Source organism: Schistocerca gregaria, chromosome X, assembly GCF_023897955.1.
Source record: "Schistocerca gregaria isolate iqSchGreg1 chromosome X, iqSchGreg1.2, whole genome shotgun sequence".
Lineage (NCBI taxonomy): Eukaryota > Metazoa > Arthropoda > Insecta > Orthoptera > Acrididae > Schistocerca > Schistocerca gregaria.
In genome coordinates this window covers 133,859,976-133,879,429 of record NC_064931.1, presented here as the reverse complement: position 1 = coordinate 133,879,429, position 19,454 = coordinate 133,859,976, and the positions used below count along the sequence as shown (strand labels likewise).

General features: G+C 43.1%; 1 non-coding gene across 1 annotated transcript; it reads left to right on the top strand.

The window, feature by feature from the left end:
• Positions 1–1,134: 1,134 nt before the first annotated feature.
• Positions 1,135–1,209, top strand: Trnaw-cca (transfer RNA tryptophan (anticodon CCA)). The gene has a single exon. It is a non-coding gene; the product is annotated as a tRNA-Trp (tRNA).
• The last annotated feature ends 18,245 nt before the right edge of the window (positions 1,210–19,454 follow it).

The window sequence follows — 19,454 nt, the reverse complement described above, 5'->3', positions numbered from 1 at the left end:
ATGACCAGTTTCATTACAATAATAACATGTTCCTTCCTGGCCACTGTACGTGATATGGACCCTATAACCACATACCTGTAGGTGAGAAGGAATAGGTTTTTTGACCACCATTTCCACCGACCGAATACCACTATATACCTGTAAGCGGTGCTGAGCAGACCAGCGTTCCTTTCGAATATGGCGTACGTCCCCATAAGGAAGCAAAACGGACTTCAGAAAAGAGTCGTCAACCTCGGGCGGAAGGTTAAATACCCGAACATTCGTATATATCACTTCTGCATTTGCCAAGAGAACCATACTAGTGGAACCATCACGGTGCGTAAAGGGTACCTGAGAACCATGGCGAGAAAGTAGCCTATCAACCTGGAGCGGGTCAAGAAACTTAACAAAAAACACATATAATTCGCTGTCGAAATATGCGGTATGCACCTGATCAGTAGTGACCTTAACTGTATCGACTAACCAGTCATGTATCTCCAAAGAACCGGGCTGGACGTGACGCGTGGATTTGTCAAAGGTAAAACTGACTGTACCTGTACGCGGAACTTTCGTGGGAACCATGGTGGACATCACGGCGAGAGACGACGCCGCGACAGGAAGGGCCGCACGAACACCAAACACCAGCCGACAACCAGCGATGCGACGCGCACGGAGACCAACACGGCACTAAACTGACGAGGAAAACACGCTGCGCTACGGTAGAGGCGGAACTAAGAGCACGACCTAGTCGCCCGACGCGCGAAGCGAGAATGACGTGAGCTACCCAAGCACGACTCACGCCCGGTCCCCACAGCCTTAGTTCTGCCAGTACCTCATCTCCCACCTTCCAAACTTTACAGAAGCTCTCCTATGAAAAAGTTGGTAGAACACTTGCCCGCGAAAGGCAAAGGTCCCGAGTTCGAGTCTCGGTCCAGCACACAGTTTCAATCTGCCAGGAAGTTTCATATCAGCGCACACTCCGCTGAAGAGTGGAAATCTCATTCTGGAAACGTCCCCAAGGCTGTGACTAAGACCAATATCCTTTCTTTCAGGAGTGCTAGTTCTGAAAGTTTCGCAGGAGAGCTTCTGTAAAGTTTGGAAGGTATGAGACGAGATACTGGCAGAAATAACGCTGTGAGGACCGGGCGTGAGTCGTGCTTGGGTAGCTCAGTTGGTAGAGCACTTGCCCGCCAAAGGCAAAGGTCCCGAGTTCGAGTCTCGGCCCAGCACACAGTTTTAATCTGCGAGAAAGTTTAACCTGTTGACAGTTTCAAAGCTACAATGTTGGATAGATGAACAGCTGTTATGGGTGACTGTTACGGACAGGAGACGTGAAAACCTGTCTTATGTACCATGAGACTCTAAGGAATGCTTAATCATTACATAAACTAGGGAAACATCTAGTAAACGTTATAGAAGGCTAAATAGCTGCAGACTCTATCGCAGACAAGTAAATGGGATGCCACTAAACAAAACGAACCTGCAATAACTTTGTAGAAAGGATATGGATGTTCGCTGTTAATACATATAAACACACAGATAATGAGAAAACGAATAAAATATTTTTGCAAGAAGCAGAACATACGACATAAAACAAATTTCTAAGGGGACTGTCACCTGATATGTTGAGGACATGGCTGACAGTACTAGCATTGGAGGAAGAAGATGTGATAACGAAAGTCCATGATAAAAGAAATGTCTTCCCCGCTGGTGTGAAGTGCTATTGTTGTGGACATTCAGGTCACAGATTCAAATGGTTCAAATGGCTCTGAGCACTATGGGACTTAACACCTACGGTCATCAGTCCCCTAGAACTTAGAACTACTTAAACCTAACTAACCTAAGGACATCACACACATCCATGCCCGAGGAAGGATTCGAACCTGCGACCGTAGCGGTCATGCGGTTCCAGACTGAAGCGCCTAGAACCGCACGGCCACACCGGCTGTTGTCACAGATTCATTAAACAGTAATTGCACAATGGTTCTGTAGTGACTATCAGTACCTTAACAGTCAAACTGTTATAGATACATATCCAACTACAAATAACTGAGAAACCAGAATAATATAGAACAATGGAGATATTTCTCCACAGCATAAATATGGAAGGCGTTCATCGGTTGGAAATAGTGCCACAAAAGTGACTGGAAACTGCATTTACAGTTCCTTGGATAAACACCGGTATCAGAAAATTCCGTTTGGTTTGAAAAGTGCACCACCAACTATTCAATTATTGTTCGGTGGGGTTTTGAGGGTATTAAAGCCAAAACAGTGTACTGTGTATCTAGGTGATATAATCGTGTTTACAGATGATATGAAGGAATGTGTAAAATGGCAGAGAGAATTTTTAAAAGACTGTGTTCACCACACTTGAATCTTAATATAGAGCAGTTGGTGCTAAAAGATACGAGTTAGTTAGGATACATTATTAGCCAGGAGAGAGTGATAACACATTCAAGATTAGTGAACACTGTACAAAGCTTTCCCACACCTCAGACAAGTAAAGAATTATAGTCAGGCTCTGGAGAATTACTATAGGAAATTTGTAATGAGATTTGCAGATATAGCGTGACTACTCGTGCACTTGTTAAAGAAAGGCATGAAGTTATGGTTATCATCAGAGTGCAAAACCCCATTCGAAAAATTAACAATTAGACCAGTATTGATATTCCTAGCTTATTTTCATCATGCGACACTAGCAACCATGCAGTATGTTGTGTCTTAAGTCAAGAAGTGAAGGGTAAGGAAATTAAAGTCGCTTATGTATCACAGTATTGGAACAAAGAAGAGAGAATTGTTCTATAACCAAAAAAGGGATATAAGTGTAATATATTGAATAAAATAGTTTTGATGCTATTTATATGGAAAAAATTTAAGGTTTTATCAGAGCATACACTGCTGAAATGGTTGTTGGAATTGCAGGATCCTTCAAGTAGTCTTACAGAGTAGGCGTTAAATTTCAGTGACTTTGTCTGTGAAGTGGCTCATAATTCCAATAATAAACACAATAATGTGGATTGGCTTAGCCAACAAAATTGGCGTATTGCAGCCAGTGGGTCATAAAATTGCCAAGTGGCAGAGAGTGGAAGCTGCTGATGGAGTTCACAAACTATTTGCAACACAACCACAGATCGCCATTGATGATGGTGCATTGTGTTAGGAATCAAGTCCTGAACTACACATAGAGGTCCCTGATGCACTTCAAGAGGAAGTATTGAAGGAAGCGCCAGATCATCTATTATCCAGTCATGGAGTAATTATGACCACAGGCCTAAGAGTAGCTGAGCATTACTGGGAGTGAACATGTAGACGTGACGTGAAACAATATGTTAAGAAACTGTATGCCATGTGTACAACGTGCAAGTTTAAGCCATCAGTGTGTGCCACTACAGAAGTACCCTAATTTTTTTTAATGATTGGAATGGGTATTTTAGGACCTTTTAGCCAGAAACCAGTGGGGAACTGCTATATTCTGACAACTATAGATCAGATCTCCAGCTGTGTTAGGATGATCGCTATTCGGAAGCAACAGCAGAGATGGCAGTACACTTGATGACAAATAATTGACTATTAAAGTTCAATATCCTGGAGATGATAACCATGGATCAAGGCACTAAGTTAATGCTACGTTTGATGGGGTAGTGGCATACAGTGTGACTGGCTGATTGCTGGGGCTGTCACCATAGCTATGAGCTGGCCTCCTCTCTGAGACCTGATGTGCACTTTGCTTGCTGAGGTGCTGGCCGTATTAATTCGTTACCGCTGCTTCTTGCTCTGTAGGGCAATGCTGTTTGTTGGCCATCTCATGATGCCATGCACTGAGCTAAACACACACAACCACCTGGCTCCACATACCTGCTGCCCTGCTAACCAGCTCATAGTGTCATCGTAACCTGTAATGGGGTGAATAATTACACACCTCATCATGACCCCTGTAAAGTATAGTGTTACAATGTTTCGTGTAAACATTTGGACCATTCTCCTACTTGCGGAAAGGAAGGAAACAGACTGTTTAAAATGTTAAATTAATAGAAGTTGTACTGGAGACACTTGTGACTGCTGTACACTGAAAATATTATGCTGCTAATGAGCTATGACAATTGTTACTAGCTAATGCATCCATTCTTAGATGTTTGCATTTATATAGGTGTTTAGTAAGACGACAGGCTCGTATCAAATGTACTTAACTATACCCAGCACTAGTAAGGTTTTCACAGACTGCTAATATAATGACAGATTGTTTTAAATTTTTTCTTTCGTTTTTGATAGTGTTCAACGCTCTATCAACATCGTGATAATTAAGGGACTTAGCTCAAGTTCCCCATTAATTAATATATTGTTCTCTTTATGGGACTAACCTAAAGTGCAAGTTATCTTTAATAGCGAGATTGGGATGTGCCTGATCCATCTGCAAAGGTCCCAGTCAATATGAACATGTGGATTTCCATCAATTGTTTTTGCTCACCTTGTGATGCTAAGAGTGATTGGTTCAAGGAGCCAGAACTGATGGAGGGCGTTAACTGTCAGCCATAAGCGTGGTGGCCAAACACTGTAGTCTCGACGAAGCAGTGTCTAGTAGGTGCAGGAGTTTCACCAGCATATTCACACTGGCATATGTGAGGTGGTTGATGAATACACAATGGCTATTACAGTGATCAAAATATAAGTGCAATCAAATAGTTTCCATTCGAAGGTTGTACAGTCCAGAGTCAGTATACCAATCACGCAAAATCACTGTGAGTACTGAGGCTATCATCCCACTGATGTACCATGTTGAAGATATCCGTTTAGTAAAACACCATGTCCTGCTGTGTAAAGAAGTCCTTAACTGTCTGCTATACTTCATCGTCCGACAGGAATCATCGACCCTTCAAGGCCTTTTTTTGAGGGACTGAAAGCGTGATAATCACATGGGGGAGATCAGAACGATAGGGCGAGTGCTAGACTGTCTTCCACTTGCGTTGACATAACTTTTGGCTGATCTCCCGGATCGATCAGCGTCTTGTGTCGAATCATGACCACCCTGGACCCTGGCGCACCATTCCACAATGGTGGTTTTCGACAGTTATGGTGCCGCATGTAAGTCTTCATTCTCTGATGAATGTCTGCCGCTGCTTCTTCTTTGGCAGCCAAGAAAAGAATAACTGCACGTTTATCCTGTTTGAACACATTTTAAAACAAAAAAACTGTCTCTGAGCACTATGGGACTTAACATCTGAGGTCATCAGTCCGCTAGAAGTTGGGACTACGTAAACCTAACTAACCTAAGGACATCACACACATCCATGCCCGACGCAGAATTCGAACCTGCGACCATTGCGGTCGCGCGGTCACCCTCGGGCTCGGTGACGGTTCAAACAGCGGAGTTCCGGCGATTCCGAGGAAAAGATCTCAGAAATTCATGTGAGGTGTAAGGTAGGTTAATGATGTCACATTGGCACCAAATTTCACCACAATTCTTCCCAGAGCCACTGTGGACGTGTCATAAGATTGAAAGGTCGTCACACACACCTCCCTTACCCACATCTCACGCCTTCTCTACACGCCTCTGCAATGGAGGTAAAAGCCCCGACGCCCAGGGTAGAAATCAGGTGGTTGTCCTATGGTTCGGCCGCGGAAAACGCTTCGCACACACCACCACTCAGAATCTCCACATAAAGGTCTCAGAAGGGGGCGTAACGGGCGACAGTGAAAGCAGCCCTTCCCTTGGTGCGTTTCAAAAAAAGTGATCAGTGATCCTTTAATTATATTGTGCAGTGAATTTTGCTACAGTTAATACAAAGACCTGTGTGCTCTGCTGCACTGTCTTAATTATCTTTTTTCTTTGTTTTTATTTGAATCCAAACATGTGTAGGACTGTGATTCACAAACGTGTGAACTATGTGCAGTGAACATTTCTTGGATTTAAACCATAATTATCCTGATTCGACAACATTACCAATTCCATGGAATTTATCAGAGCAGTTTATTGTTTATAAACTACACTACTGGCCATTAAAATTGCTACACCACGAAGATGACGTGCTACAGCCGCGAAATTTAGCCGACAGGAAGAAGATGCTGTGATATGCAAATGATTAGCTTTTCAGAGCATTCACAAAAGGTTGGCGCCGGTGGCGACACCTACAACGTGCTGACATGAGGAAAGTTTCCAACCGATTTCTCATACACGAACAGCAGTTGACCGGCGTTGCCTGGTAAAACATTGTTGTGAAGCCTCGTGTAAGGAGGAGAAATGCGTACCATCACGTTTCCGACTTTGATAAAGGTCGGATTGTAGCCTATCGCGATTGCGGTTTATCGTATCGCGACATTGCTGCTGGCGTTGGTCGAGATCTAATGACTGTTAGCAGAATATGGAATCGGTGGGTTCAGGAGGGTAATACGGAACGCCGTGCTGGATCCCAACGGCCTCGTATCACTAGCACTCGAGATGACAGGCAACTTATCCGCATGGCTGTAACGGATCGTGCAGCCACGTCTCGATCCTTGAGTCAACAGATGGGAACGTTTGCAAGATAACAACCATCTGTACGAACAGTTCGACGACGTTTGCAGCAGCATGGACTATCAGCCCGGAGACCGTGGTTGCGGTTACCCTTGACGCTGCATCACAGACAGAAGCACCTGCGATGGTGTACTCGACGACGAACCTGGGTGCACGAATGGCAAAACTTCGTTTTCATGGATGAATCCAGGTTCTGTTTACAACATCATCGCGGTGAACGCACATTGGAAGCGTGTTCTCGTCATCCCCATACAGGTGTATAACCCGGCATGATGGTATGGGGTGCCACTGGTTACACGTCTCGGTCACCTCTTGTTTGCTGCCTTGGCCAGCACATTCTCCAGGTCTCTCACCAATTGAAAATGTCTGGTCAATGATGGCCGAGCAACTTGTTCGTCACAATACGCCAGTCACAACTCTTGATGAAATGTGGTATCGTGTTGAAGCTGCATGGGTAGCTGTACCTGTACACGCCATCCAAGCTCTGTTTCACTCAATGACCAGGAGTATCAAGGCCATTATTACGGCCAGAGGTGGTTGATCTGGGTACTGATTTCTCAGGATGTATGCACCCAAATAGCGTGAAAATGTAATCACATGTCAGTTCTAGTATAATATATTTGTCCATTTATCATCTGCATTTCTTCTTTGTGTAGCAATTTTAATGGCCAGTAGTGTAAGTTCCTAGTCTGCCTACTATATCATAATAATCTAAATGGCAGTTCTTTAATAAATGCTTGGGCCTTAAAGCGTTGGTGTACCCCCGAACTCTTTCGACATTGAAACGAACAAACTTAATAGTCTACGAGGCAGTTCGTACATTTCCCACACCATGAGTGATTACACACCTTCACACTATCACCTGATACTGCAGTTGCTCACGATGTTGAATTAACTGGTAAGGATGAGGTCTCCAACTCGTTTACAAACAATTAATTTAGTTACTACAAAAACTTTGGTGACCCGCTGTAAGTAACTCTAGTCGACATTACATAGTATTTGTTTCCACGTGAGACAACTAAATATATCGAAAGCGAAATATCATACGAAATAAGTGTTCTAGGTGAAAAGTTAGTTATTAAAGAGAACACATGTCTGTGCTACAACTGAGCACCTCATAACCATGCGTCCTGTGTGGGCAGGATCAACGTTGTATTTTCAAGTGGAAACCCACTTTTTTATTGCATACTAGCTGAGAACCCGGCGTTAACCAGGTATGTATTTATTCCAATCTTCTATTAGCCCAACTCCTTTCAAAAATGTTCAAATGTGTGTGAAATCGTATGGGACTTAACTGCTAAGGTCATCAATCCCTAACCTTACACACTACTAAACCTAAATTATCCTAAGGACAAACACACACACCCATGCCCGAGGGAGGACTCGAACCTCTGCCGGGAGTAGCCTCACAGTCCATGGCTGCAGCACCTTAGACCGCTAGGCTAATTCCGCGCGGAAAACAATTCCTCCTTTACCCTCTCTCTGTCCATCTTCTCCTTCACCCCTCTTTGTCCATCTCCTCCTGCCCCTCCCTCTGCACATCCCTCTGTCCCTCTCTCTGTCCATGTTCTCCTGTCCTGTCTCTCTCTCTCTCTCTCTCTCTCTCTCTCTCTCTCTCTGCAAATCTGCTCCTCTCCCTCTGTCTATATCCTCCTTCCCCCTCTGTCCATCTTTCCTCCCCGTCTAACTCCATCCTGTCCTCTCCTCTATCTTTGTTCATCTCTTCCTCCACCCTCTCTCTGTCGATATGCTCCTCACCTTCTCTCTCTCTCCATCTCCTCCTATCCTTTTCCTCTCCACCTGATCGCCCTCACTCTAATATTTACTCGTTCCCTACGGCCACAATATTTCTTTCAAAATAGTAAGTAATACTATATGTGTACTGAATTTGGTTGAAACAGATCCAGGTGCTTAGGAGGAACTTTTTAGCCATGGTTTTTACCATGTCTATACGTGTCACATATAGTTCAAATGTGTTTAACATATTTCACACATATCTGTACACCTATTTCATCTGTATCTGTATCGAAATTCACCCTGCAGTTTCGTTTTCCACGCATGCCAGTTTTTACGTCATAGATCTTGAACTACACTATGTGATCAAAGGTATCCAGACAATCCCAATAACATACGTTTTTAATATTAGGTGCATTGTGCTAGCACCTACAGCTAGGTACTCCACATCAGCGACCTCAGTAGTCATTAGACATCGTGAGAGACCAGAATGGGGTGCTGCGTGGAACTCACGGACTTCGAATGTCGTCAGGTGCTAAGGTGTCAGTAGTGACATACGTCTGTACGCGAGATTTCCACACTCCTAAACATTACTAGGTCCACTATTTCCGATGTGATAGTGAAGTGGAAACATGAAGGAACACGAACAGCAGAAAAGCGTACAAGCGTACCTCGTCTGTTGAGTGACAGAGACCGCCGACAGTTGAAGAGTCGTAGAGTGTCATACGCAGACATCTATCCAGACCATCATACAGGAATTACTAACTGCACCACGATCCATTACAAGTACTATGACAGTTAGGTGGAAGGTGAGAAAAATTTGATTTCATGGTCGAGCGGCTGCTCATAAGCCACACATCACGTCGGTAAATGCCAAACGACGCCTCGCTTGGCGTAAGGAGCGTAAACATTGGACGATTGAACACTGAAAAAACGTTGTCAGAGGTGACGAATCACGGTACACAATGTGGCGATTCGATGGCAGCGTGTGGATATGGCGAATGCCCGATATACATCTGCCAGTGTGTGTAGTGCCAACAGTAAAATTCGGAGGCGGTGGTGTTATGGTATGGTCGAGTTTTTCAAGGAGGGGCTTTGCACCCCTTGCTGCTTTGCGTGCCACTATCACAGCAAAGGCCTACACTGATGTTTTATCACCTTCTTGCTTCCCACTGTTGAAGATCAATTCGGGTATGGCGATTGCATCGGTCAACACGATCGAGCACGTGTTCACAATGTACGGCTTGTGTCGGAGTGGTTACACAATAACATCCTTGCAGAGGACTGGAATGCACAGAGTCCTGACCTGAATGCTATAGAACACCTTTGGGATGTTTGTGAACGCCGACTTCGTGTCAGGTTTCACCGACCGACGTCGATACCTCTCTTCAGTGCAGCACTCAGTGAAGAATGGGCTGCCATTCCCCAAGAAACCTTCCAGCACCTGACTGAACGTACGCCTGCGAGAGTGGAAGCTGTCATCAAGGCTAAGGGTGGGCCAACACTATACTGGATTCCAGCATTACCGATGGAGGGCGCCACGAACTTGTAAGTCATCTTCAGCCAGGTGTCCGGATACTTTTGATCATATAGTGTATGTACTGTACAATGATACGTATATTTTTGAAGGTATATTCAGCGGCATATGCGAATACTGCCTGAGAAACGCGTTGCGAATAGAGTAAGTAGCAAGGAAGAAAAATTTTAAACCTTAAGCATGATGCGGCAGTTTTGACGAATCTGTGTTTTTGACGTCACACCTCTTGAACTATGTGTCGTACAGTGGTATAATTTTGCTGGTATATGAAGGTTCTGTCTGACAAATGTAACGCGAATACAGTTATCAGTAAATACGTGATAAACTAAAACGGCATACCTGATGCAGCGAAAATGTCGGAAGCGATAAACGTTTTTCTCTTTATCAGTTCTGGACGCTGTCAGCGAGAAAGTTTCGTAGAGGTTTTAAATTATGTGTAAAATGTTTTTGTATGTCACGAAAAATTTTCCTTCCTCCGGAAAAAAATTCAGGTCTGAAAGGATTAAGAACCGACTCATTTGATTCCACATTTCATTTATGATATAATGTAAATCTTTGTGTTCTAATGATTGATATTCAAACGTTACTTGAGTGATTATACAGTAAAATACAGTTAAACATTGACATATCTGGCAGATAAGTTACTTGTTTAGTAACGCAGTTTTCTGCTCCTTAAAGGGCTGTCATAACAACGTGCAATAGCAGCGGAAACCCTGTTCTTGACGAGAAATACTAGAAAGTGCATATTTAACAGCGAGCCGGCCGTGGTGGTCTAGCGGTTCTAGGCGCGCAGTCCGGAACCGCCCGACCGCTACCGTCGCAGGTTCGAATCCTGCCTCGGGCATGGATGTGTGTGATGTCCTTAGGTTAGTTAGGTTTAAGTAGTTCTAAGTTCTAGGGGACTCATGACCTCAGAAGTTCAGTCCCATAGTACTCATAGCCATTTTAAACATTTTTTGAACAACAGCGAAAAAATAAGCGTGTTACCTCGACACAAAGGAAGAATCACCACATCATAAAACTGTGTAGTATATCTAAAGCTACGAACATAAGCAACCTACTACCTCATGTGAGATAGGAAATAAACAATTATACCCACTGAACCTAGCACAAAAAGTGCCGAATCATGTGTGGGTGCAAACAACACGACAAAACCGTGTATTACAGGAGGAATTTCTCTCCAATTTTTCTTAGTAAGCACGGAGATAAGAAATGCTGCAAAATTCAAAAGATTTAAAAAAATGACGTTCTTTAATCAATTAATTAGATAAAATAAGAAAGAAAAATGCAAATAAATGAAGGATTTTAATTTTTGTCTACTCAGCATTATTGAGACACGATCTTTGATCTACCATTGCACACCATTCATTTTGTAGCTTATTGCACACACCCACACAATCAACTGCTGCCTTCCTCTTCTATTTGTGACGTGGATTGTCGGTGAACAGCCTTTGCAGTAATTAAATCTCTCTGTTCACTGGGCTCCAACCTTTGCCATTAGTAAATTGCCATCGTTTGTACTGCTTTTCATTCTGTTCCATATACCTACAATCCACCGACTTGCCTTGTCAACTGACAGCCGCAAGCTGACGTTCACTCACAGGAAGAACGTTCAAATAGAAACAAAGATAAAATTATTGCAGTAGACACCTGGCAGTTCTTGAAATATTTTGAAGAAACACCATTTCCTCACATGTAGACGATGCCACAAGTATTTGTACCCTGTTGCTCCCTTAGTTCACTATGAATGATACAACAGACTAATTTCAATTTATGATTGTATTGATAATAAGCAGGTGGCAGAAATACTCCGTTTTTCTCTTTCTGTAAAAGGTGGTACCTAATATCACTTTCCTCAAATGGTAGAAGAGTGGCGTGTTTATTTAAGAACTGACAGGGGTGTCAAGACTACCAGCTGCTGCCACTAGAAAAGTATTTTGCTGGTTAATTGCGTTTGTTTGTCCTAAATTCGAATTTTTTGAGCGGAGGCTGGTGAAAATAACTTTGACGACGTTCTTTTGGAGGGAGGTACTGTTTGCTTCTGATGTTAAATAATTCGTCAAGGGTTAGTTTTTATTAAATATTGTAAAACATTCTCATGTGTATCTTAGTTACTTCACAATTTAGCATGCTACCACTTCAGACCATATCGTCACATTGAGATCATGTGGTGAAGGCCTTATATTCCGCGTTGTGCTGCATGAAGAGTAAGTAATAACTGCTTTTGGACAGTGATGCTTACTTCTCATATTTGCAGATACATTTCTTTCCACGGATTTTATGGATTTCGTAAGGGAAGAAAACAGAGTTGGGGAGGAATGGAAATTTGTAATATAGCTGAATCGTTTTCCCATTTTACTTCTTTTCGCAGAGTTGCGTAATCAAACATCTTTAGCGAAGCACCTTTTTACTAAAAGCCATAAACGAAAGCTCCCTCGTGCAGTGAACAATTGGCCGCATGTACATTTACGACGCATCAGCCCAAAACAATAGCCTAAAAAAGCACTTGTCGCAACTTGAAAAATAGAACATCACGTATTTGTATCTAAGAAGTTGGGATGTAACCAGTCACGTTGAACTAACCGAGGTGGCGCAGTGGTTAGTGCATTGGACTAGCATTCGGGAAGACGACGGTTCAAACCCGCATCCGGCCATTCTGATTTAGGTTTCCCGTGATTTCCCTAAATCGCTTCAGGCAAATGCTGGGATGGTTCCTTGGAAAGGGCACGGCCGACTTCTTTCCCCATCCTTCCCTAATCCAATGGGACCAATGACTTGGATGTTTGGTCCCCTCCCGCAAATCAATCAATCAACCAACCAATCACGTTGTAACGTAACGGGGTGGTTTAAGTTGACAAAATTCTGAAGTGAAACTATTCGTCAGGTCAACTAATTTGTTACTTTCCAACGACCGGATGTGTGAACACACAACCATATACTAATTAATACCTCGACTACTAGTCTAGGGGCATCGTTGTGCACTGTTACAGTGTACCCTATTGCAGTCTTTTCAATCGTCAAAACCCACTCTGCGGAGCAGTCAATGAATAAACTGAAAAACTTAGATAAATGTGAAATATTAAATAAGGTGCGGGAACAGTCCATTACAACAAGTTCGTGACGAGACAACGATGTAATATTCAGCCTCCGTTTTATTTACGTCAATGAAACACGTTATATTGAATGGTGACTGTACAGAGACTAATGTTTACGCAGTGAAACAACTAGGGTGTGAAATAGCAGCGGATTCAAAGCAAGCACAGCCTACACAGGCAACGTTTAAAAGGTGTCAACGGCGTTATGAAATGCGCCAGAACGTTAATCTGAACAAATTCCCCACGTTTAAAAGTCCACTCCAGTATAGGTCGATATCAGTTCACCAACAACAATGTACAGTATCAAAGGGCTATACTAACACACAACAAAAACGTGTTATGAAATTGCTAATTGATATACTGATGGCCGGCCGGAGTGGCCGAGCGGTTCTCGGCGCTACAGTGTGGAACCGCGCGACCGCTGCGGTCGCAGGTTCGAATCCTGCCTAAGGCATGGATGTGTGTGATGTCCTTAGGTTAGTTAGGTTTAAGTAATTCTAAGTTCTAGGGGACTGGTGACCTCAGAAGTTAAGTCCCATAGTGCTCAGAGCCATTTGAACCATTTTGTACTGAAATGACTATGCCCAATCTGTTTGCACCCCACACTAACACTTTAACATACATGCAGCTCACAGGCCTCTCAAGATCTGCTGCATTACTAAGCCAAGAACAGCGACCATTAGACCACGATGCATGCTCTGCCTTGTCCCTTCTCAGCTACCTCACGAGACTGACATCATGAAGTAAAAGAGTTATTGCGTGCGTGACTATCATTCCAAATAGATTTCTATACATATTTTCAAATATTCCTGATATGTACAATTATCTGTTTGAACAGAAGTAAATCAATATCATTTACTTTTCGTTACATATTATTAAAAAACAGTCATAAAATTACATTTCATTTTTCACACGAACCGCAATAGCGACTGCTTGTCAAATGACTATTTTCTGTACGAATACGTGGTGTCTGTTCATTTGGACAAAGAAGAAAGAACAGACACCATGCAGAATCCGCAGCTGTGAAACATATGTAAACTGAAGGAGGAGGAGGAGGGAATAAGAAAAGGAAAGGGAAGAGATTATTGATGTCAGCTACATTGGGACTTTACGCGGAATCAGCGTGTTTGGTGATAATGTGGGGTGAATCGAACACACTGTCTGCGTGGCGCAGTGGTTAATGCAAGTGCCTGACAAGCAGCAGATCCAGGGTTAGAATTCCAGTTCGGCACACATTTTTATTCGTCGCTGTTGATACTGCGTAAACTCGCTATAAAGGTGACATCCAATAATTCCCTTTATTTCCTTTCTCCTCCATCCTCCTTCAGTTTACATATCATCTTCATTTTCTCTTTCCGGTTTCGCACTACGTTGTTGAAATTTGTTGCTTATATGTGTTGTTGTTCTTGTTGTTGTGGTCTTCAGTTCATTGTCATTCAATTCTATACCTGATGGTTGTCCATATTCGCAGCTGCGAATTTATCTGTTGTGGTCTTCAGTCCAGAGACTGGTTTGATGCACCTATCCATGATCCTCTATCATGCGAAAGCTTCATCTCCAAGTACCTACTGCAACCTAAATCCTTCTGAATCTGCTTACTCTATTCATCCCTTGGTTTCCCTCTACGATTATTACCGTCCACGCTGCCCTCCAATACTAAACTGGTGATCCCTTGATACCTCAGAACGTTGTTGAAATTTGTTCCTTATATGTGTTCGTTCCTAAATCTGTCTTACCATTATTAATCTATCTGAAACCTTCCAGTGTCTCCAGGCCTCTTCCATGTCTACAACCTTCTTTCACGATTCTTAAACCAAGTGTTAGCTATGATTAAGTTATGCTCTGTGCAAATTCTACGAGGCAGCTTCCTCTTTCATTCCTTATCCCCATTCCAAATTCACCTACTATTTTTCCTTCTCTTCCTTTTCCTACTATCTAATTCCAGTCCCCCATGACTATTAAATTTTCGTCTGTCTTCACTATCTGAATACTTTCTTTTATCTCATCATAAATTTCTTCACTCTCTTCATCTGCGGAGCTAGTTGGCATATATACTTGTAAGACTGCGGTAGGCGTGTGCTTCGTGCCTGTCTTGGCTACAATAATGAGTTCACTATGCTGTTCGTGGTAGTTTACCTGCGCTTCTATTTTTTTATTCGTTATTAAACCTACATCTGCATTACCCCTATTTGATTTTGTATTTATAACCCTGTATTCACCTGACCAGAAGTCTTGTTCCTCCTGGCACCGAACTTCACTAATTCCCACTATATCTAACTTTAACCTATCCATTTCCCTTTTTAAATTTTCTAACCTGCCTGCCCGATTAATGGATCTGACATTCCACGCTCCGACCCGTAGAACGCCAGTTTTCTTTCTCCTGATTATGACGTCCTCCTGAGTAGTCCCCGCCCGGAGATCCGAATGGGGGACTATTTTATCTCCGGAATATTTTACCCAAGAGGACGCCATCATCATTTAATCATACAGTAAAGCTGCATGCCCTCGAGAAAAATTACGGTTGTAGTTTGCGATCTGACATTTCAAGCTCCGATCCGCGAACACCACTTTTGTTTCTCCTGATCAGAAGCATCCGGAAACCCCCCAAAACATACATTTTTCATATTAGGTGCATTTTCCTGCCACCTACTGCCAGGTAATCCATATCAGCGACCTCAATAGTCATCAGACATCGTGAGAGAGCAGAATGAGAACCTCTGCGGAACTCACGGACTTCGAAATTGGTCAAGTGATTGGGTGTCACTTGTGTCATATTTCTGTACGCGAGTTTCCACACTCCTAAACATCCATAAGTCCACTGCTTTCGATGTGATAGTGAAGTAGAAACTTGTAGAGACACGTACGGCACAAAAGCGTATAGGCTGACCTCGTCTGTTGACTAACAGAGACTGCAGACAGTCGAAGAGGATCGTAATGTGTAATAGGCAGACATCTATCCATACCATCACACAGGTATTCCAAATTGCATCAGGATCTACTGCAAGTACTATGACAGTTAGGCGGGAGGTGAGAAAACTTGGATTTCATGGCCAAGTGGCTGCTCATAAGCCACATATCATGCCGATGAATTCCAAACGACCCATCGCTAGGTGTAAGGAGTGTGAACATTGGACGACTGAACAGTGGAAAAACTTTGTGCGGAGTGACGAATCAAGGTACACCATGTCGCGGTCCGATGGCAGGGTGTGGGTATGGCGAATGCCGGTGAACGTCATATGCCAGCGTGTGCAATGTCAATAGTAAAAATCGTAGGCGGTGGTGTTATGGTGTTATTGTGTTTTTCATGGAGGAGGCGTACACCCCTTGTGGTTTTGCATGGCAATATCCGTGGCACTATCACAGCATAGGCCTACATTGATGTTTTAAGCACCTTCTTACTTCCCACTCTTGAAGAGCAATTCGGGGATGGCGATTACGTCTTTCAACACGATCGAGCGTCTGTTCATAATGCACGGCCTGTGCCGGAGTGGTTACACGACAATAACATCCCTGTAAGGGACTGGCCGGCAATGAGTCCTGACCTGAATCCTATAGAACACCTTTGGGATGTTTTGTAACGCCGACGTCATGCCAGGCCTCACCGACCGACATCGATACCTCTCCTCACTGCAGCACTCCGTGAAGAATGGGCTGCCACTGCCCACGAAAGCTTCCAGTACGTGATTGAAGGTATGCCTGCGAGAGTTGAAGCTGTCATCAAGGCTAAGGGTAAGCCAACACCATAATGAATTCCAGCATTACCGATGGAGGGCGCCACGAACTTGTAAGTAATTTTCAGCAAGGTGTTCGGATACTTTTGATCATATAGTGTGTGGTGAGTCATTAGCAGGTAATATATTTCCTGTCATAACTGTTAACACAAATTACTTACTATTAGAAAACCTATTCTAGTTCAGATCATTTTAAGTATGTACGTCATTCATTATTGATACGTGTGGTTTTCCACAGCTTGCATTGACGATGAAATGCCGTAACTTGTTAATCAGCGCTTCCCTTTAAACATCGTTATATACTTGCAGTAAATATGTGTTACACACTGTGGTTCAACGATGGGCTGACACATATTTAAATCACTACTTGACATCCTTTGGAGATAAATTTTGCTTCTGTAATATCAGGTTGTCCACTACTACAGTATACATTCGAAAGGTTGCGAAAAAGAATTGCAGTCCAGTGTCCGAATCCTTGGAACAGCGATTTTTGCGTCGTACTTGATGGCAGCCAGCTGTCGTATCGCACCGATGATAATGGTTTGCTTAATTAGCAACTCCAGAATGTTGAGACCATCACACACCACAAGTAAAATTCGGCAATTCGGGGATGGCGATTGCATCTTTCAACAGGATCGAGCACCTCTTCATAATGCAGGGCCTGTGGCGGAATGGTTACACTACAATAACAACCCTGTAATGGACTGGCCTGCACAGAGTTCTGACCAGAGTCCTATGGAACACCTTCGGAATGTTATTGAACGCCTACTTCGTGCCAGGCCTCGCCGACCGACATCGATACCTCTCCTCAGTGCAGCACTCCGGTTTCCCTCTTCCACCTTCGTGAGCGCTTTCCCATTTGCACAGGTTCTTTTAGCTTTCCCCACAGACAGTAAGTCACTGTGTAGGCAGGTCGACACAGATTTCACGAGGTCAGAAACATGATTATTAACTAATTCTGAACCTCACCGAGTAATTTTTCTAACTTCTTTGATTTTCACTGTTAATATTTTAGGCTTGTAATTCTCGTAATTTTTTGATTTATTTAGATGCTTGTCAAGTCTAATTTTTTTTGTAATAACGTAAAAGTTCAATTAAATCATATCTTTGATCTGAGTGCAGATTGCCTCCCTTATCACATTTGATATTTGTCAATGACAAAATGCAAATTATCGGCTGGTCGGAGTGGCCGTGCGGTTCTAGGAGCTACAGTCTGGAACCGAGCGACCGCTACGATCGCAGGTTCGAATCCTGCCTCGGGCATGGATGTGTGTGATGTCCTTAGGTTAGTTAGGTTTAATTAGTTCTAAGTTCTAGGCTACTGATGACCTCAGCAGTTAAGTCGCATAGTGCTCAGAGCCATTTGCAAATTCTCCACTTAAAGATTCACTGCTAGGTCCACGACCTTTCATAGCATTAATCAGTCCGTTGTGTACTTTTATTCAAGCACTGGGTCTCAAGGGTGTGTCTGTACCACGATTAGTTCTGATTCCGTTAAATTCACTCAATATTCACACATACCAGGGTTTAGGAGCATAGTAACACACAACAACATCATTGGAACAATAACAGAAGGAGCTATTGAAGGAAAGAATCACAGGGGGCGACCAAGGATGTCATACATGCATCAGATGTGCACACTCTAAAACTAAAGGAAGACGCAGCACGAAGGAATTATACGAATAGGATGGAAATCAGTAGATGTGATGTAGATCTACAAACCCTGCTTACAATTTAAGAAAAATTGAATGATTAATTCAAGGGAAATAGCATCACAAATTGAGCAAGCCAATAAAGCGTTGGTCCACATCTGACGCTTATGCAAGTACGAGGGGCGTTTGAAAAGTCTGTTGCAAAGTCCGAGAGATGGCACCACCGAAGCGTATCGAGCTCATGTTTAGTTAGTAGCATCTTTGGAAAGAACGCACACATAGTTTCAGCCATATTGGTGTATTTCTTTGTGTTTGGCATACGTGTGAATCAAGGAAGTCTAGTGACTGTCAAAGTATGGCCGAAAAAGAATTTCGTGTGGTGATTAAACACTACTTTATGAAAGGCAAAACGCCTCAGGAGACTAAAGAGAAGCTTGATAAACATTACGGTGACTCTACACCTTCGATTAGAACATTATATAAGTGATCTAAAAATTTTCGGAGTGGCGCTGAGCGTTTTAGATGCCCTGTGGGAGTTAAGACTCCAGAAATGATGGATAAAATCCAGACAGAAGAGTTAAGGTGCGTGAGATTGCTAGTGCTGTGGGCATCTCAAATGAACAGGTACGTAATATTTTGCATAAACATTTGGGCATGAGAAAGTTGTCCGCAAGATGGGTTCCGCGATTGCTCACGCTTGACCATAAACGAAATCGTGTGAAGTGTTGCAAGGATGGTTTGCAGCTGTTCAGGAAGAATCCAAAGGACTTTAAGCGTTGTTTCGTCACTGTGGATGAAACATGGATACCTTACTATACTGCTGAGACCAAACAACAATATAAACAATGGGTTACCAAGGGAGAATCTGCACCAAAAAAGGCGAAGACCATTCCTTCGGCCGGAAAGGTTATGGCGACTGTCTTTTGGGATTCGCAAGGGATAATCCTCATCGACTATCTGGAAAAGGGTAAAAATATTACAGGTGAATATTGTTCATCATTATTAGACCGTTTGAAAACCGAGCTGCAAGAAAAACTCCGGCGACTGGACCGCAAAAATGTTCGTTTCCATCACAACAGTACACCAGCACACACATCAGTAGCTTTGGTCGCAAAATGAATGGAAAAAGGATTCCAATTCGTTTCAAATTCCCCCTAGTCTCCCTCAGACTACTATTTGTTCCCCAATTTGAAGAAATGGCTGGCAGAACAAAGATTT